A 27,878-nucleotide genomic window follows, 5' to 3' on the forward strand; every position below is an offset into this window, starting at 1 on the left:
AAATCGCAGATGCTCATTTACAGCTAGTAAATTGTTGAATTAGACACCATTACTGCTTGCTGATCCCCCATCCCTCATATTGAGCACAGCAGCTCTATTGTCCTCCCTCGCTGATACACACTGACTCATAACACAAACACACACACACAAACACACACACACACACACACACACACACTTACCCCAACACAGTTACATAAGAGGCCTGGAGAGGCATGAAAACACTAAAAAAAATGTGTGAACTAAACACCTTCTCTTTCAGATACTGTACACCTAGTCATCTAAATGAGGACATTCCATAGGCTTCTATTGTTTTATATCAAGCTAATAATTATAATTATCATCAGGGTTTCTGCAGGTTCGAAGGAATGAAATGTAAGACTTTTTAAGGCCAAATAAAAGAAAAATTTAAGACCACTTTCGCAATAAAAATAAAAATAAAATAAATCATTAGCTGGTAAATGTAAAACCACTGATGCTACTTGGATGACTCTGGACATGTTTTTTATATTTTATTTTGCATTTGCATTTTCTTTTTTAAATAAGTTAATACAACATTAAAACTCTTCATTAAGAATGCATGTAGCCTAAAGTAGGTAGCCTATATTGTGACCCTTCTCTTTAGTCACTTGTTTTCCAGCAAGACGTGACGCAATAGACCAATGCTTTGGCAATGTCACCGCTTATGTAAAACACGGAAGTGGTGGCAAAAACCATGCGTAAAAAGTAAACTTTTATCGGATTACGCTGTTGAAAAATGATTCTGAGGGCTCTCGTTGACTGCTGTGGCTTCAAGCCATCAACAGAGCTGACTGCACTGAGAAGATCATTTCAACTCAACTTTGCAGTAAAAATTTATAGCGAACATGATTACATGTTTGTAAATGTATCGCTAAGAATATGTTTGTTTTTAAGATGGTTTTGTGTCATACATTCGTTTAATCATCTAATCTGTCAAATCTAACGCAACAGTCAGTGGGCTTTCTGCCACCACGTACTGCACATGTGCTGACATTTTTGTAAACAAGAGGATTGGCCTATAGACCTTATTCACAGTAGCGCCATGTTTGATATTTAATGGGAATGGAAATGAAGCTGTGAGGGATAGACTTACAGTCTCTTCAATGGTACGAATGGTATAAAGCTGTAAAAAGCTCCAATATCCCCTCTGATTTTCCACAACTAATGTTGTCTGGAGTTTTTTGTCTACTGAGTGTCCTTGAAAAGATATTTATCCAATGTTTTGTCTGTGGAATGATCCAAAAACACTTTAAACTGCAGTACATCTCATTGCAGAGACTGTACGTCTATCCCTCACAGCCTCGTTGTCATTCTCGTCAAAAATTGAATATGGCGCTGCTGTGAATAAGGTCTAGCATGTGCTGAATAACATTTATATTTTTTTTTCTTGGCAGATACCTTTACCAAATACTTTAACAGGTAGTTAAAGGTAGTCATCACTGCTCTCCCTTGAATCTGTATGAATTTCTCTGTGCCGTGGAACAAAAAAGGAGATGTTAAGCAAAACGTTTAGTCTCATTCACTGTCACTGCATCTTTTTATCGTCCAATGTAAGTGAATGGTGATTGAAACTCCCTAATATCTCCTTTTGATGTCCACTGAAATAAGAAAGTCATACAGGTTTGCAACAGCTGGAAGGTAATTGATGACACTTCATTTTTGTGTGAAATATCTCAAGTAAAAAGTCAAAACTCGTCAGTTACCTTAAAAATGGCTGTTTAAAGTTCACAATATGTATTGAAAATGTTAGATGAAATTATGAAAGAGAACTGTGCTGCATAATTAGTTATGTATACTGAAAACAGATTATATACTCAATATTAAATAATATATTTTCATATTATGTATATTATTAATATTATAATATTGATATTATTATATTATTGTTTTGTATATAAAAAAAAAAATTAATTAGCTGATTCAGATGGCAGAGAACATACCTGTATATGTCAGATCTAGAGAGATGGGGATAAGAGATATAACAGGTGTAACTCCACAGCTGAGTAGTCCTGTTAGCTTTACAGTTATTGTCAGGAGAAAGGTGATGTAAAATAAGTAAGCGCCATGATTTGAAAGGCGTCAAATGACGCTCCAACCTTGAGCACTTGCAAATTGCAGTGTTGACAGCTTTGTCGATTATAAGCAGGAGAGACAGTGTTAGCGTATCGCTCGCTTACAGAGATGCATAATAACGGCATTTGCATTTCTGACTAACGGGTTTCTAAAAGTTTACACGTGTAACATCGTAAATTCAGTAAAAATGCACTTCCCTGTGCGTGCGCTCACTAAACTCAAGCGTCAGCTGCTAAATGTACGAGAGAGAGAGAGAGAGAGAGAGAGAGATAGATGATTATGACTAGCGCAGATTCTGCCCCAAAATTTAAGACCTCAGCAAACGAAATTTAAGACTTCTTGTAATTTAAGAATTTAAGACATTTTAAGGACCCACGGATACCCTGATTATAGACTAACATTAACCCAAACCTTAACCCTTTTTCATTTTTAGTTTTTACCTTTGAAGACGCTCCCAGATGCCCTGGGACCTAAACCCACATGCATACTGTACACACAAACAAACAGTCTACAGAGAAAACTGCAAATGGCCCTTATGTTTTCATATCCACCACAAACACTTTTGTCAGTCACAGTTCAGACATTTGACTGCACATGCTGGTCACTTAAATTCTGTGTGTTACATTGATCATTAGTGTCTACAGCTGTGAGGGATGCACAAACGTCCGATTATGGCAGGAAATGAGAGAGAACCATGAATAACCAATTAACACGAACGCACGCACACACACACACACACACACACACACAAATGCGCACACACAACAGAACTAAGAGTCCCTTCTGCTTTACACACATATATCCCATCTGTCTATCTCTCTGGCCTCAGCTGGGCCTCTCTCCCTCTCTTTTAACCCGTTTCACAGTCAGGGGGAACAAAAATCTATTGCGCATTGATCAGGAGGACAAACACAACACATGAGGCGCTCTCCTGAGAGGATCATACGCTAAAAATAACTCACACACTGGAGGATTACACATCCTATCCTGAATCCTTTTAATCCGTGTGATTGAAAGACCACTTCTGTATCTGCCATTAAACACTGATCCTAGGCCGGCTACCTGCGCTGAAACCCTGTAATCGACTCTAATAGAACTGTTCTCATATCAGTGTGCGAAAAGGCACCTCCTTATCGGCTTGACTCTTATCTTAAAGAGCTGAGAAATTAGCAATTTCCTGTGAGATAATATGCCACATGTCTCAGGGAGGTTATTAATTCTTGCTAAATAACTTTGATGATATTCTATACAATGACTCAATTCCCACAGGGCCTGGAATTTTAACGAGTTTGGTTGCTCCACATAAGGACTGCTGCCGCTATCTGTGTCATTATCAATTTTTAATTATGGATTAAAAGGATTATTGATAAACAAAACAAAATATTTGGATGAGTCGGAGACGAAGACTCGAAACGGAACACTCTATGCAAGTGCGTGAAGACAAACGCATCAAAAGACTCGAACTTGATTTCACACACTGTTACATCCCGAAATGTGTCAGAATGGAATTAATAACGCAATGAAAGTACGCACTGTATTCTAAGCAAAAATAGTCAAAGTGAGCAATTGCACATACTAACAACTAGGCTAACTGTGCTTAGTTAAAATAAGTTAAACTGTCAACATGCTTATACACTAAAAAAAATATATTTTCTGGTGAAGTAAATATAGCAAAAAAGATTAAGTACTTTTACATTGAAGTTAGTATTTTCAAGCTTCAAGCTTGAAAATACTAAGTAAATTCTACATTTGTACTTGAATTCAAACATGTACAAATTAATGCTCTTGTTTATTAGCAAATACTATAATTCATGATGGTTTTTAATCTTTACAATGCATGTACCAATCTTAAAGAAGAAAACCATGTCATATTTATTTGCTAATTTTAGTCAATTTCACAGGTAAATAAAATAAGTATATGTCACTTAACTTTTCAAAGCTGGAGTTCTCCGCATGCACCTGGCTTGAATAATTAATGAGCTTGCATGGTTTCACACCGTTTTTATTGTCGATTTTGCCTTTACGTTTGGTAACTTTTTGTTTTGTGAAAATTTATTTTCTACTCAAAATTACCTGTTCATGATAAAAAATAAATAAATTACCTTTTGATTGTTACCGTCATCGTGTTTTGCACACCAAATGTTGAGGTCTGCGTGTGCAACCCTATATCTTGTTTTTATTGCCTGTAATGCAAACTTCCCTGCAGAAGGTTTTCCATATGTCATGTGGTACATGATTAAACATATGTTTATAAGGAAAGTTCAAAAGTGTAAACTGTTCCAATAAAATGTTCTTTTAAATTTTACTAACTGTACATCAGATTTCAAAGTAAGTCACTGTATTAACTGAAATGTTTAGTTAAATCTACTCACTTTAATCAATATGTCATGAAGTTAAATAGATTTTGCTTAATTTTATACCATAAAAAAAAAAAAAATAAATAAAAAAAAAAAAGTGTGTGCAAAAACTTGCAAGTAAATCTCACTACTAACTTTTTCCAGAGTATTTAGCTCACTCAATAATAATAATACATCCAGTTTTGTTTTTGGGATTTTCTTCCCCCTTCTCCCCAATTTGGAATGCCCAATGTGCTCTAGGTCCTCGTGGTGGCGTAGTGACTCGTCTCAATCTGGGTGGTGGAGGACGAATCTCAGTTGCCTCCACGTCCGAGACCATCAATCCGCACAACACGTGGCTTGTTGAGCGCATTACTGCAGAGACCTAGCACATGTGGAGGCTCACGCTATTCTCTGCAGCATCCATGCACAACTCCGAGAGCGAGAACCATATTATAGCGACCACGAGGAGGTTAACCCAACGTGACTCTACCCACCCTAGCAATCGGGCCAATTGGTTGCTTATGAAGCCTGACTGGAGTCACTCATCATGCCCTGGATTCGAGCTTGTGACTCCAGGTGTGGTAGTCAGTGTCTTTACTCACTGAGCTACCCAGGCCCCACAATAATACATCCAGTTTAATGGCACAGACATTAGAAGGTAACTTTCACCACGTTAAGTAATTCATTACCACCACAGTAACATGAGAACGCAAATTAAATACCCTAAATTCGCTTGACAAGCACAGTTTTCTTTTCTGTGTTGATGTATTTCCTTTTGAAACCGAAAATTTCGGCAGGACATATCTAGGGGCTCATCCCTTTAAAAAACAAAAAATAGGCAATGAGCTTAAGATGTCACAGCCATGACCCATGATTTGTAAGTCAATTTTAAAAGCGTATATCTGCTTAAAGTTTATTTTGTAAACTTTTAGGAGTACATTAGCAGACAAAGGACCTCAAAGCTAACATATAATTTAAGCTAATGGACTTAAAGGGGTCTTTTAAGCATGTACAAAGGGACAGCGCATTTGCAACAGGTTGGCCAAGCATCTGCGCTTGTGTGTACGTTTCTGGCCTAACACACAGCTATTTATACATGTATATTTTTCATACACTCTAGAGCCCAAAATTAGATTCAGAAACAAGAGATCATGTTGTCCCACCCACTAAAGTCATTTTAATATCTGCAGCAATCCATCATTCATATCGAACAGTTACAACACCCACACATGACAGAAACACTCCTCACACATGACAGCGGGAGACATCTGTCTGCCTGCTGCCTTTGTGTGTGCATGTGTTTGTTTATTTGTGTAGGTGTGTATGAGAAGCAAAAGGAAGTGTCTCATCAGTCTGCTCCGACAGCACTTTCTGGTCTGAAGAGGGAAGTTCTGGCCACATGCCTCAGTTAGAGCTGTGTAAGAGCACTAGGAGGCCTCAATAACCACAAAAGCTTTATTTTCTGCTTAAATACTAACAAAAAAACTTTTGTACATTACAATAAAATCACCTTCTTCCCAAAATGTGGTGACTTTAAAAAGGAATTTTCCACGTTCATTAGAATCATACAAGCTCTGCCTACAGCATCTGTGGTAATTTTGGTAAACAATGTGTTTACTGTAATGCACTTACAATAGAACTCTATTGAGAAAAGTGGAGGCAGGGGGTAGTTTTTTTATTTGGAATGCCCAATTCCCAATGTGCTATTAAGTCCTCGTGGTCACGTAGTGATTCGCCTCAATCAGGGTGGTGGAGGACGCATCCCAGTTGCCTCCGCGTCTGAGACCATCAACCCGCGCATCACGTGGCTTGAGCGCGTTGCCATCGAGACATGGCTTCACACCATCCACCACGGCATCCACGCTCAACTCACCACCCACCCCACCAAGAACAAACCACATTAAAGCGACCACGTGGAGGTTACCCCATATGACTCTACCCTCCCTAGCAACTGGGCCAATTTGGTTGATTAGGAGACCTGGCTGGAGTCAGGGGGTAGGGTTTGGCGTCACGCAGTTCTTCCAACTGGTTGAACAGCTTGAACTGGGCCACGGAGCAAAGCGCGTTTGTGCTTAAAACAGTGGCGCTCTAGGTGAATATAGCAGAACAGGTTCCGACGTGTCACAGACAGGACTTTTTGTTTTTATGGAATCAGAGGTGCCGGAACGCCGTGCTGCCCCAATTTAATTCCTGACAGAAAGGGACGTGACATAATCTGCAAAGTACTGTTTACATGCAGCAAACTCTACCCACAGAAATGTCATTGGTAATGGAAAACCAGAAGTGCCAAAAGTACAGTACTCCAAGAAGTATGTCTGCATCCTTTTAGTCTTCTAATAGGATTATTTAGAACTTCACAGCTCAAATAACGCAGAATTTTAAGGAAAAGTGCTGCAACAACAAATTTGAGCTACACATTTTTGCTGTTAAACACACTAGAAGTTCTTGCCCCATAGATTTCCATTAAGACCGCATTACAGTACACATGAGTTTTGAGGTAAAAAGATATTGTCTATGATAGTTAATAGAGCGTAACTGCAACCCGGAACATTCCTTTGAAGAACAAATAAATCATAAATACTCCATCTGTTTCAGACTTTATTAACAAAGCTTCTACATGACTTCATAATAGACAAATTCCTTTGTCGGGCCAAGTGAAAAATGTATTTGTATGCATATACAGTTGTGCTCAAAAGTTTGCATACCCTGGCAGAAATTGTGAAATTTTGGCATTGATTTAGAAAATATGACTGATCATGCTAAAAAAAAACTGTCTTTTAAGGATAATGATCATATGAAGCCATTTATCACCACACAGTTGTTTGGCTCCTTTTTAAATCATAATGGTTACAGAAATCACCCAGATGGCCATGATCAATAGTTTACATACCCTTGAATGTTTGGCCTTGTTACAGACACACAAGGTGACACACACACACAGGTTTAAATGGCAATTAAAGGTAGCCTGTATTTCTCCTGAGATTACCTGTGGGTTTTTCTTTGTATCCTGAACAATTCTTCTGGCAGTTGTGGCTGAAATCTTTCTTGGTCTACCTGACCTTGGCTTGGTATCAAGAGATCCCCAAATAATCCCCATGGCTCAGTATCTAGCCTGCTCAGTGCATCCACGTGAGAGCAAACAAACTCATTGACTATTTATTCACTGACACTAATTGCAATTTTAAAAGCCACAGGTGTGGGAAATTAACCTTTAATTGCCATTTAAACCTGTGTGTGTCACCTTGTGTGTCTGTAACAAGGCCAAACATTCAAGGGTATGTAAACTTTTGATCAGGGCCATTTGGGTGATTTCTGTTATCATTATGATTTAAAAAGAAGCCAAACAACTATGTGGTAATAAATGGCTTCATATGATCACTATCCTTAAATAAAAGACAGTTTTTTTGCATGATCAGTCATATTTTCAAAATCAATGCCAAAATTTCACAATTTCTGCCAGGGTATGCAAACTTTTGAGCACAACTGTATATGAACGGCCACATTCCTAGGCTTTGTTTTCAGGAAATTGAAGAGGGCAAGGGTACGATCAACCAGTAGGCTGAAAAAACAAGCCATATCGTGATGAAATCAGGATCTGAAAGGCAGGGATGTGTGTCCAATCACATGACAATTCACTGGAGAGAGAGGACACACAAGGGTGGCACATGAGCGCACATGGGCACACGTACTTCTCTCTTGTACAGCCAGCACTTTCGCCCCAGTCAAAAGATCAATTTGCAGCGTATCTATGACCACAAGTGCTAGTGCTTAAACACACTTGACTTGCAATTTGACCACTATCAACTTTAGGGAAATATTCCATCCGATATCTCTTATTGTAAGTCAAAGCCGCACACACAAAAGGGCAGTTGAGTACTGGCAATTATAGCCAGGAGTTTATTGATGGGCATTTTCATCTGGGCCCCGGTCCAAAGGGCTCTTGCTATTCCAAGCCAAGACCCATTTAACTGGCAATAAACTCTTTGTTAAAACCAAGTCTTTCAAGTCTAGTGGCACTAAAAGGCCTCATATTCATAAGAGTTATGAAGTGAGTAAAAGAGATGTTGAGTAGCCTATAAGCATGTAGGAAAGCACGAGGAGCTGTATTTATTTTGATATCGTCACCTCCCCCTCCGTTTCCAAAGTAAACTCCTCGTTCCATGTCTTTCTCTCACCGGTGCCTAGAAAAACAGATCAGTGGGTCATGAGGGAGGGGCAGCAGCGCATGAAACAGATCTCCATTTCCTCTCTCGTGACAGACCCTTTAACAGTCAGATCACATACATGATTGCCTGCACCCGTATATAAGAACAGACACACTCACACAAAAATCGCCCCCACACCCCCTTGCACATAATCTGATGCTTGAAGAGTTTAATGACTGCTTGTCCACAATATCACTTTTTGTCTCTTTCTGTCCAAGACGTAAAGGCTAGTACTCCATCCTGGGCATCAGGACAGCTCAGACATTCTTTGTATCGTGGTGCCAAACACTCAACAAGGGATGCGAGCAAGTAATCGACAATATTCACAAATTGATTTTCCTTTGCACCTTTGCCATAGGCAATAATGAAATGTACTTTGCCACTCAATCTCTCATATAAATCTCGTTGCTACAAATGAATGCATTGGGAGATGATAGTGTGTGCTTTCAGAAATCATTCCAGTGTAGCAATATTTTGATTCTTTTTTATATTTTTGGGTAAGAGTCAATCATCCCATCGGATGAAGATATGCTTTTACGGTGGAAAGAAAGTGCAAAGTGCTATGAGAAACACTTTTGTTAGCAGGCTTAGACTTTCACCGCTTTTTTTCTTGAATAAGATCATGTAAAATTATAAAAATGTGGAAGCCTTCATTTAGACAGAATTTTTATATGCGCATTACTGGCAGCAGTCTACTTTTAAAATTGGTTTCTATGTACTCTTTGGGTGAGCGCAATTTGTTCTTTTTAAATCTTTGTTTTCATTTATGCATACGGTTCTTTTTTTTTTTTTTAAGAAAGCATAGGTTATTGAAGTATAAAGTTATACATACTGTTGTTCTATAAGCTATGTTTAGGGGTTTTTCAAAATCCCTTAACCAAGACCAACATTTCTAACACTAACTTCTCATAGAGCTTTCAAGCTACAGCCACCAAATTTGACACAGACCTGTCTTTTCTAACTGATCAAACTTAAAGGGATAATTCACCCAAACATTTTAATTCTTTCATCATTTACTCATCCTCATGCCATCCCAGATGTGTATGACTTACTTTCTTCTGCTGAAATACAAAGATTTTTAGAAGAATATTTAAGCTTTTGGTCCTCACAATGCAAATAAATGGGTACCAACATTTTGAAGGTCCAAAAGGGACATAAAGGCAGCATGAAAGTAATCCAGAAGACTTCAGTGTTTAAATCTATATCTTCAGAAGTGATATGATGGGTGTGGGTGAGAAACAGATCAATATTCAAGTCTATTTTTACCATAAGTTCTCCTCCTGCCCAGTAGGTGTCGATATGCTCAGAGAATGCAAATTGCCAAAAACAAAAGGATGTGAAAGTGGAGATTGAGAGTAGAAAAGGCAAGGCAAGTTTATTTATATAGCACATTTCATACACAATGGCAATTCAAAGTGGTTTACATAAAAATGAAGAAAATACAAGATAAAATACATTTTAAAACTAATAAAGAACAAGATAAGAACAAGTAATAAAATAAAAATTATTAAAATGAATAAAAAAAGAAAAAGAATACAGAAATAAAATGATGCAGTGCAATCAGTAAGTGCAGCACAGTGCTAGGTGAATAAATGCATGGCTAAACCGATGTGTTATCAGTCTGGATTTGAATGTGGCTACTGTTTGGGCACATCTAAACTCTTCTAGAAGCTGGTTCCAGCTGCGGGTGGCATAATAGCTAAACGCTGTCTCACCTTATTTTGAGTAAAACCCTTGGAATTTCTAACTGACTTGATCCTAATGATCTGAGAGGTTTGTTAGGTTTATATTCAACAAGCATATCTGCCATGTATTTAGGTCCTAGGCCATTGAGTGATTTATAAACAAGTAATAGTACTTTAAAATCAATTCTAAATGTAACTGGAAGCCAGTGTAAATAAATGAGGACTGGAGTAATATGCTCATATTTTTGGGTTTGGGTGAGAATCCTGGCAGCAGCATTCTGAATGTGGTGTCAAATGGTCTTTTTGGGAAGGCCGGTGAGGAGTCCATTGCAGTAGAAAAGGACTTAAATACTGACCTGTTTCTCACCCACACCTATTATATTGCTTCTGAAGATATGGATTTAACCCCTGGAGTCTTATGGATTACTTTTGTGCAGCCATTATGTGCATTTTAGTGCTTAAAGATGTTGGTGCCCATTCATTTGCATTGTATGGACCTACAGAGCTGAAATATTCTTCTAAAACATCTTTGTAAGTCGTACACATCTGGGATGGCATGAGGGTGAGTAAATGATGAGAGAATTACAATTTTTGGGTGAAACATCCCTTTAAGGTTTTCACACAGTGGATGATAAAAATAAATAAAAAATAAATAAATTTAAAACATTTACAAAAAAAAAAAAATAAAAAAAAAAAAAACACAGAAAAATCCCATAGACTTGAATTTAAAAAACAATTTCAAATGGAACAACAGAATTCTTGTTAATTCAAACTCCATTTGTCAAAAATTCAAATGTAAACAAACCCACACAAGGTCTTTAATATGCTTTAATTTGTGCTCTCTCTTTCTGACTATCTATCTGTGTTTTTGAATAAATGAATATTAAAGTATGACATATGTGAAACCACCAACATGGTCACTAAACAGAATTCCAAAAGTAATCATTGTTTTCAAACAGATTATAGAAAATTTCCCTATCTTCCATTAGCTGTACAAACAGACCATCCTGCCCCAAACTCACACCATTGGTCAAGCCAATGTTGCGGTATCGGGCTGCACGGGCCGCTCAAACAAAGGGAATGTTTTGATAGCGCCGCAGAGTTACACTTTTAGGCTAAATCAACCTTCAAAAGATTTACTTATAGTAGATAAAACTACATTTTATTTAATTACACGTATTTTGTGTGCTAGAGTACTCAACAAAATTACTATAACTCTCATCAGCTCTTTTATTGCATACACCATCTCTGGACATGTATCTCACGCACACACTGAACTCACACCAACCAAAGCTCCACACAATGGGTGATGACATCAGAAAACACCCTGTAGTGTGGGTGACTTTCACACTGTCAAACTGATTAATCAGCAGTTCCAGTTCTCCTACAAAACAAACGCTTTAGTCTTTTGATTGTGTGCCGTTGACAGAACTACAGTGCCATACGGAAGCCGTCTGGCTGATAAGTTTAACTGCGTCCACTCCATCAAGGCCTTTAGTCCTTAAATCCATGTAAGTTTTATCTCCTTTTCTCTGTTTGCATGAGGGGAATGGGATATTGATAACACTGCACACACCTCACAATCTTATAGAAGGCCCAGCAACAGGTCCAGAACTTCCCTCAGCTTCCGATAGACGGATCTGATAATCAGCAAAATATTTCTAAATAAACCAAGTACTTATATTCAAAAGTAGTCATATATGCTACACGCTACCCGTTTTCCCACATGTGGAATGTGTCTGTGTTATGATTACGGCAAGAACAGAAAATATCAACTCAGGAGGGGGTCCGAGAGTTGCACTGAGCACCCTTACGGGCAACACTGTCTCTACACATTTTTCTCAATCTATCTGTAAACAATCATTTGCCCGGGTATGGGGAAGATTTGCATACAAATGTCCAAGCCTTTACCCTCAGGGACCCGTGATTGATGAGATCATTCGATCTAAAAAAAAAAAAAAAAAAGCTAATTTCCTGTGCAGTTCTCTTGCAGCTGATTTAAATACACTATTCAAATAATATTCATCATGGACAACACATTAAAACAACTATCACCATTACAAGGGGTAAAAGTCATACATGTGTTTCATAAAAAAAAAAATAAAAAAAAATGTCTCCCCTTTTCTCCCCAATTCCCCCAAAAAAGTCAAGTGGGTTAACCAACATGATATATCAGTGAAGCCAAAAAAAACGGGCAATATTTGTTAGGTTTTTTTTTTTTATTGTCGCAGCGGCCGGTAAATTTTCCTGTTTGGCCGATTCGTTTCTTAAACCGCAACGGTGCTGATAAATCGCCTGCTTGAACGTGAAGGAGCCGTCTGAGACATGTAAATGACCAATCACAGTTTGTTTTGTTGTTACATGAAATTGTGTTACCACAATAATAGACCAGTGTGCAACATGCTTAAATGCTTAGATGGTCTTCTCAACAGTTCCTAGTAACTGTTAATAACAGTCTTCTCCAAATGATAAAAAAGCAAATAAAATTCTATCACATACCATCTGCAAATATGCAGATAGCTCGTTTAAAATCGCGTTCCTGTTGAGCATTCCTTTTAAGTGTGTTTTATAATGGTCTGGATCAAATCTGTGTCCCTCTGACTCACGGATTTTGCACAACGATCATTCCGTGACACTACAAGCAGCCGATCTGTGCCAAATAAACTGGAAGCGGTCAGTAGATTGCGGCGGTCGCTTGATCTCACGAGAGCAATAGAGCAACGTCAAAGTAAAAGCGCTTCCTGTGCGCTATAAGTAAATGTCATATTCACTGTGCACTGTATGTACTGTATATGAATTTGTCTGAATCAGTCTTTTTGAGAGAAAATGCGATTGCTAAAGCACACATACTGTCCATGGTTGCTGGACTACTGTGTGCACTGTTGCTATTTTCTTCTTCCTAATTTATTACAATTTCTTTGTGCAAACTCTTACTGAAATGGAAAGACTTAACAGAAACCAGGAGAAACTGCCATCTACCATCTAAAACACACAAAATCTTTATAATAATATTTAAGATTTTTGTGTGAAAGTTTGAGTAAATACGCTAAATAAGTGAATTCATTTTTTAAACAATTTATGTACATGTCATTTACTATTTTATTAAATTGTGTGATATATCAGCATTATATCGGCCACCCTGTTCTCGGGATATCGGCAGAGGTCAACCTCTTGAGAAGACCCCTTCAGAACCACAAGACTGAGTGTGAAGCTTTTAAAAATTATTTTTAAATTTTTATGAAAAGGCACATTTGGTTCAGGTCATGTGGTGTAATACCTTTTTATATTTTTGACTTTTTCACCTTGAAAGTTATGTTTAAAAACATTTTTGAAATTAGTGATGAAGTTGTGTACACTTATGTAATCAAGGTGCAAGAAAAGTACTTTAATACCTCTTAGTTGATGGTTACACCACATGACATTTTTAAAGTCATTCAATCATTCAATTTTTTTGTATGTGTGGAAAACACTATAAAATGTTTTTCAAAAATGTATGAAACCAAATTGGACACAAAGATTAAATTTCTATGAACTTGACACGATTTAAACTTGATTTTTAAAAGATTTCTCATTTTTATCACCTCGGACAACCTTATTTGTCAATGACCCAGGTGCCACACAGCAACGATCAACAAGGTTGTGTGGACTTTCACACATTTGACTTATATATCATTAATTATTCTGGTGTTTAGGAATAGTATCCCTTCTAATTGTATAGTATCTACCGCATTTTCCAGAAAGTGAGTGCCAACCTTTTTTCCTCCAAATAGTCCAGGGACTTATAGTTCAAAGCGTCTTATATAACGTAACTGATGCCGGCCATTCAAACATGCCGCACACTAAAAAACATGGGCTATGCCTACACACAAACAGATGAAAAACTCAGTCTTAGAGATGGTTGTCATTAACTAGCTTATTAGTATAGAGCACAACAGTGTACTTATCTGTGTTTTTTCTCTCAACAACACAATTTTGACCAGGTGTGACTCAGATGTGACTTAATTTTACAGAAAATACGGTATGCCACTTCTTCATTACCTCATCTTGACAAGAAAGGCTAAGTTTCTGAACATCAAGTAGGCTTGGTTGATATAGGTTTGAGTTCTGGAACAACACTAGGTTCTCAAAGTACAAGAATCACTTTTATTTCAAAAGATCAAGAAAACTTTAGTTTTCATGAAACATGCCTGTAACGCATATTTAAAAGATTGTCATGTAAAAATTTATTTGTGTGGAGAATAAAAAAAAAATTCTGACCAAAAAAATCAGCAATGGAAATGCGGTCCTCATCTCAGAATGTGCATGAATAATATTGCGCAATTTATGAATATCTGTCAACTTAAAATAATCTTTAAAAAATTACACTGATACACACCCTCTCTGCAGTGCCAGGCACAATGTACAGACTGCAGCATAACACACACACACACACACACACACACTTGGCTGCCAAGCCAAGGAAAACAATTCGATTCTGATTACAGTGTGTGAAGTGTGTGTCTTGTCATCTGCCTCAACCTTTCTGCCACAAGCACACACACACACACACACACACATAACTTGTGAGACATCTGAATCATGTCAGCACTGTCTGTGAGCTAATCAATTCTCATGACTCCTCAGAAGGCCTGATGCCTGAACACAACAATAAAAGGACAGTAACTCCTGGCTCTGTCACATAAATGAGAATACAGACAGCGATCATTGCAGTATTCAGTCTGAAGGTATTATCACTGTTCAAATAGTGCCGTGAATTTTATAAAAGAACACTACTAGCAGGTACAAAAACTGGGCTTCCTACAGGAACACTTGACACATTCATGCATATACATATCCACACACACACACACACACACACACACACACAGTGTACTTTATATATAATAGGAGGTAGACCGATATATCGGTTTTACCCATTAATTGGTGTATATAGTTCTTTTTTGGAACTATCGGTTATCAGCAAAAATCTATGCCACTAGTTGCAGATCTTTTATTTTTTATTATTATTATTATTCCTCTGTGGCCGGCGCTGGAGGAGTTTACAGATAGAACGGCTTAGTCCTACAGTGTAACAGCAGCCTCAAGAAATTAAAAACAATCTGTGACACCTCGTCAGTTGAAAATATTAATCCATATTTTTATCCTCACTTTAATACATACTGTATTGTTAATACATACTGTATAGCCCATCAGCATCTCCAAATTCATATCTTGTGAATAATAAATAAACCTAATTTCTCATTAAACCTGGTGAATACATAGGCTATAAAAAGCTTAATTTAGTTAATACTTAATATAGAGCATTGTAACTGGGCCAAGTCTCCATTTCAAAATAAGAGTCTCAGGTGTGTTCTGCATTATGCACCAAATCTTATTTTTTATTTTTTTTGGTTTATTATTGGGATCTTAGTTGCACAAATTACATCTATTAATTTTGGACTCTTATAGCCTCCATGTCTGTGCCCATCATAGTAAAAAGAGAATACGTTTTTTTTAATTTTGTTTTTATTGGCTGATGTAAGTGACATTTTTGGGAGTATTTTGAAGTTGCATACTGTATATTTTCATACACATACATATGTGTTTTGCATTACCCATATGAGCACCAAATGTGCTTACCGCTAGACCACAAATTTAACATCTTTAAGGTTCAATTTACACCTTGCATTACCATGCATTTTCGGTGAAAGGATTGCTATTGGAAAACACTTGACCACATTAAATGACAAGTGTCAATGCATCCAAGACGGTTTGTGATCACATTCAAAGAAGCTGTAAATGCAACTGTGTTTTCATTATCTGGATACAATGCAATTAGCTAATTAATTATGCGATGAGATTACGCAACAGTCATCCATTGTAAAAGTGCTGAGTTGCGGTTTCTTGCCTTTTTCTGATTATTTTGTCATTACAATTTGAAGAACACGACAGACACTGCCATCTTGCAATCTTGTCAGCTGAACAATATCCCATGAATTACATTGGAATACACTCGTCTCTCTCTCCTCAAATTCCTACTCGCTCGCGTCTCACTCCTGTTTTCTAATCACTCTATGGCTCACGTGAAACCAGTCTTCACTTGCACGTTTTAGATGAGAAGGATATTTAGCACTAGCAAAGCGCTGAACATGAGATGAATATCAATAACTTTGCTTCGGCGACCCAAAACTTTGCTTTGGCAGCCATCAAAATCTGTTCAATGAAAGAAAATACCTGATTGTTGAAATGATGGAAAGCATTTAAATTATCCATCAATGTTTCTAAATTTGCTGAAAGATGGAGAATTTTCAGTTACCACAGCCTCTGATATAATAGGTAAATAGCGATTTTCCATCAAATGACTTCTGTTGACCCCAAGGACCTGAAAGAGACATGGGTTTGTGCATCTTGAACCACAAATGGAGAAGAACCATTAGTATCACAGGGAGCAAGTTGGGTATGTGTGTGCTTGTGTATGCACCTGTTGGTTTAACTTCACTTGTGAGGGCAATCATTTTCAAAAATGTGCTTAGTAATATAATGAAACAAGATTAAAAAACAACTAGTGAGGACATTTTTAGTGGTCCAAATTATGTTCTGCTTCACATCTACTGCTTTTAACTGGTTAGTGTAAGGGTTAGGTTTAGGGGTAGGGTTAAGTTGGGGTTTAGCAACTTTCATTACCGCTGTATAAAAACCATTAAGACTATGAGATGTCCTCACTAATATAGTGAAACAAATGTGTGTGTGTGTTCATGTGTGAGAGCGCGAGCATTTCTTTTTGTAGACTTCAAGAGTAGAATGTTTCCAGATGCCAGATCTCCTTCAAACAGTCCGGTTTTCCCAAACTAAACCAGCACCACCCACACAAATCTGCCACCACCAGCCTCCCCCTCTCTTTCTGAGCATCCTGTCCTCAGTCACACACTTTTTCAGCTCCTTTTTCACTAATCCTTCCAATAACTTCTAAACTACATCACTGTCCTCTGCTCCATCTCTCCCACACAATCCTCCAAACAGAGTCCCTTCCATCTCTATATCTTCTCTCTCTCCCCCCCTCGAGTCGTGCTGTTGTCCTCCAGATACAGGCGGATGACGCAAACGTGTTTTAGAGATTAGGATTAGCTTGTTCTGTCATGCACATGCGCATAAACACACACACACACACCTGGTGATGAGCACAAACAGCTGCTGCCAAAAGCCTGTGTGTCCTGATTATATCTCCACAAAACACACACACACACACACACACACTATACTTGGCTAAATGGGACACACCATAGACTTCTGTTGTTATATATATATATATATATATATATATATATATATAAAAAGCTAATTACTACAAACTGAGCCTGACCAAAAATCTAGCCCTAACAGAAAACATTTAGCATTTTTAGTGTAAAATAAACAGTATATTTAAATTAATTTTAACTTTAAGGACATCCCCAAAAGCACACTTTTTTGTCAGATTAAGCACATTTATGGGGACAATTTCATCCCCAAAGTATAGCTAAGTAAACTGCACATGCATACACACACAGAGATCTGCAGTTTTTCATCCAACTAGGGCAAAACACAGAAGTTTGACGTTCTAAAAAATTAGGGAAATGAATATCACTGAGCAAGAAAATGTAAACAGTACAACAATCAAATATGTTAGTTTGTGTGTGTTTGTGTGTGTGAGAATTAAATTGAGAGATAAAAAGAATGACTGAGACTGCTTGTATGAGTTTCTTAGTCCTCTAAAGGAAGAGGACGATGTCTGGAGCATAACCTTTAGAGAAGAGGTCATTAGACCACTGAATTTAACCAAACAGAAAATTCACTTCAGCTCTCACTCACAAAGTCAGTCTGTAGTTGTCAGTCTGTGCTGTTCTGTCGTCTTACAACACAGTGGAGAGACTTATTGCTGATCCATATACTGCAGGAAAACTATCCACGTGTTACATAATCACATCATGGTCATATTCCAATGTTTTTATGAGCTAAATAAGCAGTGAGTTTTGAGGGCACGTGAATTAAGCGAGAGAAGCAAACGAACGCATGTAGATTTATGCAAGCTTGAAGACCAAATTTACTAGTGAAAATATTTATATCGATCAAATGTTCCAAAATTATCTGACAATACTATGCTAGACGAACAGCAGATGTGCATACAGAGTGTGTCAGTCATTTTTGCTGAATGATATTACGTGGTTCATAACACGCATTGCAGCAGTCTGAGATGAAATATCCACTGTGTGGTGATAAAAGCTTGTTAAATGTTGCGTCATCTAACTCCTTTATTTTCAGTGGTATTTTCAGATTACTCGTCCCCAGGGCTGGCGCAAGCTATAGCCTCCGCATTTACGAGGGGCCTTCAAAAGACATATTGGTAGTTAGCCAGGGCAGTACAATGCCACAGTTTTGCTGTGTATTTTGTACAAAAACAAATTATAACATGCAAAAATAAAAATAAAAAATTTTGGGGGGGGGGATTTTTCCCCTTTTTCTCCCAATTTGGAATGCCCAATTCCCAATGCGCTCTAAGTCCTCGTGGTCGCATAGTGATTCGCCTCAGTCTGGGTGGCGGAGGACGAATCCCAGTTGCCTCCGCGTCTGAGACAGTCAATCCGCGCATCTTATCACGTGGCTTGTTGAGCGCGTTGCCACGGAGACATAGCGCCATCCACCGCGGCAACCACGCTTAATTCACCATGCGCCCCACTGAGAACAAACCACATTATAGCGACCACGAGGAGGTTACCCCATGTGACTCTACCCTCCCTAGCAACCGGGCCAATTTGGTTGCTTAGGAGACCTGGCTGGAGTCACTCAGCACACCCTGGGATTCGAACTAGCGAACTCCAGGGGTGGTAGCCAGTGTATTTTACCACTGAGCTACCCAGGCCCCCTGCAAAAATACATTTTAACACGTGTGATAAGTTTCCATTCTAGCCCTTGGAAATCCACAAATGACGCCTATTATCAGCGTTGCAACAAATAACATGTCTCTTTTGCTATCGCGACATCTCCCACCCTCAAACTTTAGCGCCTGTTAATGGACACTTTTTTTAGGTAATGTTTCCTCTGGGCAGCATGTGTGGCCGTGCTCAAGAGCTGCAAATCACAATTTTATGTGCTGCACGCAAAAAAACAAGAGCAGCAGAAACTGAGCCGATCAAATAAAAATGGAGATATTATTCTGTTTGCCCGCAGGTCTGCGAGCATCTAGATGCTTGACTTAAAGAGGACAACATTAAAGATGGTGAGCTTTTGACTTAAACACAGAATTCAGCATTTTTCTTAGAGAAACCATGTGAGGGGCCTGGGTAGCTCAGTGGTAAAAAGACACTGGCTACCACCCCTGGAGTTCGCTATTTCGAATCCCAAGGCATGCTGAGTGACTCCAGCCAGGTCTCCAAAGCAACCAAATTGGCCCGGTTGCTAGGGAGGGTAGAGTCATATGGGTAACCTCCTCGTGGTCGCTATAATGTGGTTCTCATGGTGGGGCGCGTGGTGAGTTGAGCGCGGATGCTGCGGTGGATGGCGTGAAGCCTCCACATGTGCTATGTCTCCGTGGCAACACGCTCAACAAGCCACGTGATAAGATGCGTGGGTTGATGGTCTCAGACGTGGAGGCAACTGGGATTCATCCTCCGCCACCCGGATTGAGGCGAATCACTACGTGACCACGAGGACTTAAAAGCGCACTGGGAATTGGGCATTCAAAAAAAAGAGAGAAACCATGTGATGCATTTAGTGGTCGACAGATAAGGGGCTTTCAGTGGTCTATTCTTTTTTTTATTTTTTTTACCCAATTTGGAATGTAAACAATTTTTTTAATTTTCTGGTGAATATTTTTCTGAAGAAAATGTAAGTGGTGCTTGCCCGTGCAAAACTGCCATGATGCAGTTGGTTGCCAGGGTGTTGCTATGCAGTTGCTAAGGTGTTTTGGGTGGTTGCTAGAGTGTTGTTAGGTGGTTGTTTGGGTGATCTGGGAGGTTGCTACATGGTCAACAGTAGGTCATAGTCCATTAACAGAGTTGAAATTAACCCTGAATATTCCTTTTATGTCAACAGAAGATAAAATTTATTTATGCCATCCTAAAGGTTTCAGTTGTGAGATATATAAATGTAAAGTATTCACATCAAAAGGTACCAATTGTGTCATGGCTCAGTTGTTTCATCGACGTATCTCTAAGTCTAAGCAACTGCTCCTAAACGCCATTCTAATTTTTTCCAAGTGGGCCAAAAAAGCCTTTGTTTATTTCAGACAGGTAATGTATAGAAAGCAGGGGACTATTCCGTCATGGTACTTCCTGTCTACGGTGTTTAGAGTCACCAAGGTGACTGTGTTTTGACTGCCACTTTCATGACTGCCCAGAGAACAATGCAAACATGTGAGTGTAAAATGTTGCCCCGTGAAAAAGAGGTTTGTGTTTGAACCTGACACACCAGCACTGAAGTAACACTGCATTGATAATTGTCTTTGATGTGACAGAATAAGAGAAATGTTGTTGAGTTCATTAAGGGTGGGTACACAAGAGAGTGTACCGAGATGTGATACTGTCCTGATGGGAATGGGTCCATTCAGTGTGACGGTAACCAGAGCTTTGAGCACTGCAAATAATAGACTAAAACAGGATGACAACAAAGACTTTGAAGTCCATAGGAACTGGAGGACAGAATGGATATGTTCCATGAATCTCAAAACAGCTATGAATACTAGCATACAGTTTACTGCACATAACGCACACTTTAAAAAAATATATATATCAATGAAAGTATGCGATATGCAACAATAAGCATTTCAAACAGTATTAAGATACATTGTCACAAGACCTCATCACGGTGCATGTTAATTCAACAAGTGGAGTCCATCTTGGAAATACAGCTATTTTGCATTTTTAATTTCAGTTTGTGTAAAAATGTTTAAACAAGACATTAAAATTGTGGTGTTGAGTTATTCGTCACATTGGAAAACGTTCAAGTCAAGCACATTGCAATTTGGAATATGGAATATGGTACCCAGGGTAGTGTGCTTGCTTGTTTACTACAAATTTTTGTAAAACTACAAAAAAGTTTATTATTATTATCATCATAAAAAGTGTCTTCATCACAGTGATTTGGACCAAGATTACAATGAGATTTATTACATTAATAACAATTTATTGTGTTATAAAAGTAGTTATGCTGTTATTCTTCAGATAATAAAAAATTGAATCGGTTATAGGACAGTAAGGTTATAATCATTAGGGCACTAAACTCTAATGACAATGTTTTAAAAATGATTCTCTAAATGGTCATTGAACGCTTTGAGCATCTGTATTTGTCTGTGTGCAGGTCATTTTCCCATGAGTGCAACCCTTCATGGATCACATTGATTATTACAGAATAATGAATTACTCTCGATACTCTCTTTATGAACACATAGTAATAGAGATAGAGACAGAGTGTGTCATGGACAGACATGAGGAAAACTAGCTTTAAAATCACACTCAGGTTGTTCAGTTTTACTTAATTAAAATGAACTAAAGCAACACAATTCTAGAAAATGTTCACATCTTTCATTGCGTTCTATCCAATTTCATTTGTAAAATTGAAGTTTACTTAATCCATTTGAGTTTGGACTACATGAATACTTTTTGTAGCATTGATGAAATGGCAGGGAATTTCCATTTCCCAGCATGCTTTACATGGGACTGGATGGGGTGAACAAACATTGAAATTAAGTGTTATTTTATGCATTTTTCAGCAAGATGAGAATAGGAGGAGATTTGTTATTGTTTAATGGTCTGTTATATTGGTACTTAAAGAGTGTCTGTTACGCTAGAGTTCTGGGGATTTATTTAACATAAGAAAGTTAAATAAATTAAACATTAGTCAATTTTGTTTGACGAACCAATGAATGAAACGGACTTAATCTGAATTAAAGAAATTAAACTGCTTGTAAAACTTTCAAATTCAATTAAGGGTAATGACTTTTTTGGTAAAATTGTGGTAAAATGTTTTTGTTTTTTTTTGTTTTTTTTTTTGGAGTGCATAGTACAAAACCACAATGACTAAAATGCCTTGAAATCCAGGCCCTGGTAAAATCTGTGGATTTATTTTTCTCTCTTTTTTTCCCCCTACACTTTTCTGCACTGAATTTGGGATATACTGTAATCTGCAGACAGGATTTTAGCATGGAAAATGTGTACAACCCTTACTGATAATCAAATTGGCCAAAATATTCATTAAATGAGCATGCAGGGTGGATGTACAAAAATCTGTGAATGACAACCCTGCAGAAATCTCAGGAGGTTTCTGTAGAGTTCTGCAGGCACAGATTCCATGTGGGCCTGTGTATTGGCTTACCTAAACTATAGACGAGAATAGGTTTGCCAGCCATGCCAATTTCAGGATATTATATGCCAAGTATCAAATGAAAGAGCAAAAAGCAGGCAGCACTGAGGGGGAGGGGGGGGGGTGTGGTATGATATCTATAGGGCTGGGTGATACGTTATATCTCAATATTTTTCTGCCTTTATAATATTTGATATACCTATATTTCTTGATATGTATGCATCTCAAATGGCTTAAAAGGAATATTCCGGGTTCAATACAAGTTAAGCTCAATCTACAGCATTTGTGACATAATATTGATTACCACAAAAATGTATTTAGACTTGTCCCTCCTTTTCTTTAGCAAAAATCTGGGTTACATTGATGTGAATGGGGCCAGTTTTTGAATGTTAAAATATTCACGATTTCAAAAGTATAGCCACGAATATTTATTAATTCGTATTTATATGCAACAACAGTGCATACTAATAAACAGCAATTTTTTAATGTACCTACATACATTCTTACAAAAACACTGAACACGTTTACATGCTTTAACTACCAAACACAGTCTTTAGGACACATAATGGGCAAATAAAAAGTGCATTAAAATTGTGACATTCAATATGTTGCTTAATTTAATATCACCAGCAAAATCATCACAAACATATACTGAATATTCAATATATCGCCCTGCCCTACTAAAGTAGGCTTTATTGTGCTGCAATGCGCTCTAGCTTCTCAGCACATTAATGTCTCTCACAAAAACATGGTCAGTTCATAGGCCAGCCTGAGATTGTAATTGAAAAGCTTGAGGTCTCTCTCTCCCTCTCTCTCGTCACTTTGTTAGATTGCAATGCTCAATCTCCATAACTCTACATCCATCTAGTGCCTTCAGACACCAGCCACTCCCCTGTGCTCAAGGTAGCTCACAAGCAAATGCACACGCATGCAAATACAACACATTTAAAAATACATACATGCAAACACACAAAAAGACAGAACCACAGAGCAACACATCACATCACATTCCAAAACATTTTCCATGTTAACTCTTACATAATATCCAACACACACAACTGCTGTTCCAAAGCCTAGTGAGCTGCCTTGCTGTCTACCATCCACATGGGTAACTGCACTCGAAGGCAGAATCCTAAGGGGCCGCTCACACAGGACGCATTCTTGCATCTGTCTGTGCTTTGTTTTTAGTTGTTGTTCTAGGTAAACATGCACTACAGGCAGAATCCTATGACCGCATTTTAAGGCACTGTGTCAGGTAAAATTTTAAAACCAATCAGGAGACACTTGTGTTCTATACCATTCCGCTGCGCTGCATTTCATTTCTCTGTTATTGAATGTAAAAACACCATGTGTGACCCACACCACACAAATAGCGCTTTTCACATGAAATGTGTAAAATAATTTCCCGAACAAGTTTCCTGAACATTCCCCCCCATCTGCCATTGGTCGTAAAAACAAGATGTCCCACCCCAATCTCAAGCCATCGGTCGAGCCAATGATGTGTCTGGCAATGTTTTGAAAGCTTCACTGAGCCACAGTGCTTACACTTTTTAGGGATATAAGCCTATATGAATGGCTTACTTACAGTCGTTTCTACTTATTAAGCAGGAATAAGAGAAAATGTTAACATTAAAAATAATTACACATAAGATGATGACTACTACCCCTGGAGTTGCGAGCTCGAATCCAGGGCGTGCAGAGTGACTCCAGCCAGGTGTCCTAAGCAACCAAATTGGCCCGGTTGCTAGGGAGGGTAGAATCACATGGAGTAACCTCCTCGTGGTCGCTATAATGTGGTTCGCTCTCGGTGGGGCACGTGGTGAGTTGTGCGTGGATGCCGCGGAGAATAGCATGAAGCCTCCACATGCACTAGGTCTCTGCGGTAACGTGCTCAACAAGCCACGTGGTAAGATGCGCAGATTGACGGCCTCAGATGCGGAGGCAACTGAGATTCATCCTCTGCCACCCGGAGGACTTGGAGCGCACTAGGAATTGGGCATTCCAAATTGGGCAGAAAAAAAAATAATAGCTCACTTGGTTTTTGAACAGAGCTATTGGCTTAATTAGCACAGAGCCCATTTTGGCACCTGATAACTTCTTGTCCAACGAGTTAAACAGACTCTCTAAACCCTCTACAACAGACTCAATTAACAGTTCACAGAGACTCAGAGCTCTGATTCCTAAACTCCCATTCTTGTCTGGCCTGCGATTCCCAGAGGGCATTTCAGCGATCTGTGAGCCCTTTAGGATGGGATTACCCCCATTACTGAGATCTGAGGAGAGCTTTGCACTCAATATATTCACGTGCAATGGAAGAGCAACTTTGAAAAAGCAGAATAATGGCCTGCTGAATAAACAAAGGTGAAAAAGACAAGATGGGCTTTAGGCAAGTCATGAAATCTGTGGGTTTTGGTATCACAGCTCTAGGAATGAGGTTTAAAAGAGCCGTCCATTTCCAGTGAAAAATGAACAGGGAGTTATACCGGCCACTTTAACATCTTTTCCGTGACGCATTATTTAATCAAAATAGTAATTTTTATACAAAACTGGATTAAAATGCACCAAAAGGTGTTTTTATTTGACAAGACAATAACTTGGATGGCACTCACTGAATGAAAAGTCCAATGTAATGTGGTAATGTGATGAGACTGTAGAAAGCTACTGTTTGAAATGTTTATCATTGCATTAGCCAATACATAATGTTAAGTATTATTGAAACAAAACAGTCAGCAGTATACACTGCACAGTATGCTAGTATTCCATTGAGAACACAATTCCACATATTCACACAGAAGTACATGTTGGAGTTTTAATTGAGTGATTTTGGCATATCTGTGGATTCCCAGAGACCGGTCTCTCTTCACTCAACGCCCGTTTCAAGGTCAGATGGCCCAGATGACTGCACCTGGGTGTGACACTGAGTTTATGGTGTGATATAAATAACTATATTCTGTGAAGCTGTAGACCAGTTTTTTTTTTTTCTTCATGTAAAAGGCCCCATGTCAAAAATCATTACTAAATAATTGTATAGGTCAGTTTATTACCTTTAAACAAAACAATGACCAACACTGCAGTAAACCATAGACATGCTAATTAACCTCTGAATAGGTGTGATATTCATCTGTTGCTATTGGCATTTGCTCTGTCGGAATTAAATAAGCAGCAGCCTTCAGTAACCCTGGAGCCCGGCTGTGGGTGCCAGACAGTAGTGTACGACCCAGCCCGAATGGCATGCATCTCCAAGTCAGACCGGAGCTTCTCCCTGAGGTGACAAAGCTACATGCCATCTAATACATTCTCTGCATGTGTGTGTGTCTGACAGGGTTAAAACACACACACACACACACACACACACACACACTCACAGGTCTGTAACCATAAGACCAGGTGAAGAATAGAATCATGATCCATGTTCTGTACAAATAGGATGTCAAAGAGCGGAAAAACTGCCCTATGAAGGTGCAATCAATCCAGGAACATACAGATGGCCCAGACTCTAACATACACTCGATAAAGCTGTTTAGGTTATAGTCCAAAAACACAAAAGAAAATTAGCATTTTCACATTATGGGTTCCCTCTGGATTTTCCTAATAATGGCTGTTTTGTATGCGTGTAAAATAAGGACTTTGGTAAACATTACTTGAAGATACTTGGACGTTTTTGTGCCAGACAAGCCTCTTGTTCATCGGAAAGGAGGAAGCAGGAACCGGGTTATCCACCAAAAAGTCTTTTAATAAACAAAACACAAAATAAAACTGCTTTTCAGCATAACCAAAGCACACATTGACACACACACAGCTCTGTCTCCCTCTCCCCCTCTGGCATCTCCGGCTCCTCCTTATCTCTCTCTCCCGCTGATTGGGGCAACTCAGCGCCAGGCGTGCATCCTCACGGCCCGGCCACACCCTCCTTCTCGTCACAGTTTTGTTCTACAACATAAATTACTGTCATAACCCAAACATGAATTTTGAAGCTGCCGTGTTTTTAAAAATGTATGTTGCTAGATAAGGACCACAACGTTTTTCCGTTTTGTCTAGGGATGCACTGCTATAAAACATTTTGGACTATACCGATTTTAACAAAAACCTACCAAAGTAGTGGACTATGGGGGATCTTCTACCATTTTTATACATAGGACAGATACTGTATGGGAGAAAATGTATGTAAAATCTTAATGAACCATTTTTACATTTTCCTTCAAATGCAAATTTACCAAAAACAAACAATGTACATCTAAATAGTGCAGCTTAAAAATACTGTTTGCTATATTTAAGTATAAATGGGCTGATTATTAAATAATGGAAATGTTTTTCGTTTTCTGCAGTGTATTTTAGCGAACGGTGCCAATATCCATCTATATTGCTGCTCACTGTATTTCTCTGCTATGGTCTACTGTCATTAAAATAAATGCGTCTGCAGCTCTACTGTGCGGCTTCACACATCGCGGGCAGGTGGAGAGAGGCAACATGTGCAGATCGTGAAAAGGCATTAATTAATTAATTAATTAAGCATGTATGTGCTAGAGAAAAATATTCAAGGATATAGCGCTGAAAGATTTGTGCCATCTACGCCCCGGAGCACTTGCGGTTTACACAGCTCAGTTGTTTTGTAGCCTAAAGTGTAGAAACAGTGAGATGGGGCAACCATTGTCATGTCTCGCGGTTCGGATGGAACAAATCCCAGGTCCGGACCCGGACTTCAGAATCTTAATTCTTACCTTTGAAAACAGCTTGTCCTCTCAGTGATGCATCTTTCTCTCGCTGGTTTCCTCTATCCCACCTCTCCTCCACGAATACGGAGTACAGTGTTGATTGGCCATTTACTCGTGACATAACCATTCTGAAAATACTGTGGGCGGGACATAGAGCCAGACTACAAGCAGTAACATTTCAGAGAGAGGCGGAGGCATCTGAGCCAACAGAGCGCATTTTAAAATTTATCGGTAATCAGATTAGACAAAATAACTATTCCGATAATTAGAAAAAGTATGAATATCGGATCCGATTATCGGACAGGCCGATAATTGGTCCCTAATGTAATGTATATGATAGAACATTACAAAATTATTACCGTGTATATGTTGGGCAATTCCACAGAAATGTCAACCACATCACGGAAGAATAAAAAGTTTTAACCAAAGGAAAAATTGTATTATAGACCTTATTCACAGGAGCACCATCTTTGATTTTTGACGGGAATGAAAATGTGAGGGACACATGTACTCATGTATCTCTTCAATGACATG

At 38.5% G+C, this 27,878-nt stretch overlaps 1 protein-coding gene across 3 annotated transcripts in view; it reads right to left on the reverse strand.

Annotated features, from left to right (window-relative positions):
• The window catches only part of LOC127426309 (kinesin-like protein KIF21B), a 119,959-nt gene that overhangs the window by 78,186 nt on the left and 13,895 nt on the right, over positions 1–27,878 (reverse strand). The window contains exon 1 of one of the 3 annotated variants that reach the window (XM_051673042.1): positions 27,351–27,718. The exons of the other annotated variants lie outside the window; for them this stretch is intronic. The gene's annotated coding sequence lies outside the window, so the exon portion shown is untranslated. Of the gene's footprint in view, positions 1–27,350; positions 27,719–27,878 lie in introns of those variants that run through there. 3 annotated transcript variants of the gene reach the window in all.

Source organism: Myxocyprinus asiaticus, chromosome 35 (genome assembly GCF_019703515.2).
Source record: "Myxocyprinus asiaticus isolate MX2 ecotype Aquarium Trade chromosome 35, UBuf_Myxa_2, whole genome shotgun sequence".
Lineage (NCBI taxonomy): Eukaryota > Metazoa > Chordata > Actinopteri > Cypriniformes > Catostomidae > Myxocyprinus > Myxocyprinus asiaticus.